A 2,539-nucleotide genomic window follows, 5' to 3' on the forward strand; every position below is an offset into this window, starting at 1 on the left:
CAAATAAGTTTGTAAATATGATGTATAATTGTATATGTTTGCTCGCTTATAGTTTGCATTGGGTGTGGGAGACAGGCTATAAACTGACAAAGTCTTTATAGCCTAAGGCTTAGTTTTAAGACTAAGACTTTCCCAGCACTTTAATACTAAGATCTTTTCAACATCCTTCTAACACTAAGATCTTCTCAAAACTAAGCTTTTTTCCCACACCCTTGACTGTTGCATGATGTGGGGTGGTGTACTTTTATGAGGAATCCCGTTTATGCCTCAGATAAGTGGCTTTGTATCAGAGACTTCCTTATTTGTATATTGGCTTAAAGGCTTTAATTTCTACACTATATAATAAGGCAGACCAGGGGCATTCTCGCTCAGATCCTGTCATCAGCATTACAGAGGAGAGGCCAGTTTATGCGGAGTTTGTGCAGAGAAAAGGAGATGGGGAAAAGAGGTGAATAAGGCTGGTGGGGCCTTTGATTCTAGGAATACTTGGACAAGTCAGTGGCTTTAGGAGCCCTGAATGGAAAGGAAAGTGTTTTCCCACTGTGTGTATTTTCTCGCTTGCTGGGTGCGAGCTAGGATTAAAGGTAATAGCCCACCAGTTATTGGCTTTGTTGCTTCATTACTGTCTGTCCATATCAAATGTGAACCTGCATGGGCCAGGCGGCTGTGATGGTGGCCGTGGCTACTGGCATTACAGATAGTAAGCTTAAAAAGAACACAGGAACCATAAAAAAGAAGCAATCATAAATGAAGAATACTTTAGAAGGAATCAAGAGCAGATTAGGTGAAGCAGAGGCTCAAATCAGAGATTTGAAAGATAAAGTAGCAGAAAACACCCAATCAGAACAGCAAAAAGAAAAAAAATCCCCCAAAATGCATAATTTAAGGGACCTCCAGGACAATATCAAGCATAACAATATTTCCATCATGGGAGTGCCAGAAGGAGAAAAGAGAGAGCAAGGAATTGAGAACCTATATGAAAAAATAGTGACTAAAAACTTCCATAATCTGGTGAGGGAAAAAGACACACAAGTCCAAGAAGTGCAAGGGTCCTAAACATTATAAACCCAAAGAGGTTTACACCAAGAGATGTTGTAATTAAAATGGCAAAGCTTAAAAACAAAGAGAAGATCTTGAAAGTAGCAAGAGCAAGACAATTACTTATATGAGAGCTCCAATAAAACTGTCAGCTGATTTTTACGAGGAACTTTTTAGGTCACAGAAATTGGCACAAAATATTTAAAGTAATAAAAATGAAGGACCTACAGAAGGTGACGGAAGACAATTTGACTTTGGGTGAGGGGTATACAGCATAATTAAATGTCAAAATAATCTGGAGATGTTTTCTCTCAACATATGTACCCTGATTTATCAATGTCACTGCATTAAATTTAATTAAAAAATGATAAAAAAAATGAAGGACCTACAACCAAGACAACTCTACTCATCAAAGTTATCATTTAAAATTGAAGAAAAGATAAAGAACTTTCTAGACAAGAAGGTAAAGGAGTTCATAACCACCAATCCAGCATTATAAGAAATGTTAAAGAGAATTCTTTAAGAAGAAGAAGAAGAAAAAGAAACATAAATACGAATAATAAAATGGCAATAACTACATATCTATCAATCACTTTAAGTGAAAATGGATTAGATATCACAATAAAAAGACATAGGGTAGCTGAATGGATAAGAAAACAAGATCCATATATATATACTATCTACAATAAACCCACTGGAGATTGAAAGACACACACAGACTAAAAGTAAAGGGATGGAAAATGGAAATGAAAAAAAAAAAGCTGAGGTAGCAATATTTATGTCAGACAAAATAGACTTTAAAACAAAGGCTATAATAAGAGACAAAGAAGGACATATCGTATTAATAAAAGAATCAATTCACCAAGAAGATATAATTCTCTTAAACCTTTATGTACCCAACATAGGAACCTAAATATTTATACGAAACAGATATTGATGAGTATAAAAGGAGAGATAGACATAGTACGGCAGGACAGTAAAGGGCTAGGGAAGTTCTTTGACAAGAGGAGTAAGGGAAACTGAGACAAAATAATTAAACAAAGCCAGAAATTTGAGCAATTTACTGCCAGCTAATGAATCACAAGTTTTATCTTTCCTAATCAAAAACATTTAGTAGCAAATAGTTTACACATTTCAGACCATCTCAGGGCAGATTGGTCCCTGTCCAGGTCCCTTTTGGGTAACATTTTTTAAAAAAATAAAAATAACCAGAATATAACCCAACACATCTTTATGCACATTTTAATAAATCAGCGTATTAAAGGACACACCTAGAAAGCTATAAAGCTATTGAATTTGTTAAGACCCTTAGAGATACCTTAGTATTCCAGTAGCTAAAGAAAGATAAAAAGCCTCAAGACAAAAGAACCCAGCAGCATGCAGTCTCTATGCCCACACCTTTCTCTCTTCCTCTAGGGTCCCTAGGAGACTTGCAAACAGGGAGCAGCAGACAGGGGCTGTTCCTCCTGGATTTACCCTCTGAACCTGTCTCCAAGGCCCC

This window comes from Saccopteryx bilineata, chromosome 8 (genome assembly GCF_036850765.1).
Source record: "Saccopteryx bilineata isolate mSacBil1 chromosome 8, mSacBil1_pri_phased_curated, whole genome shotgun sequence".
Lineage (NCBI taxonomy): Eukaryota > Metazoa > Chordata > Mammalia > Chiroptera > Emballonuridae > Saccopteryx > Saccopteryx bilineata.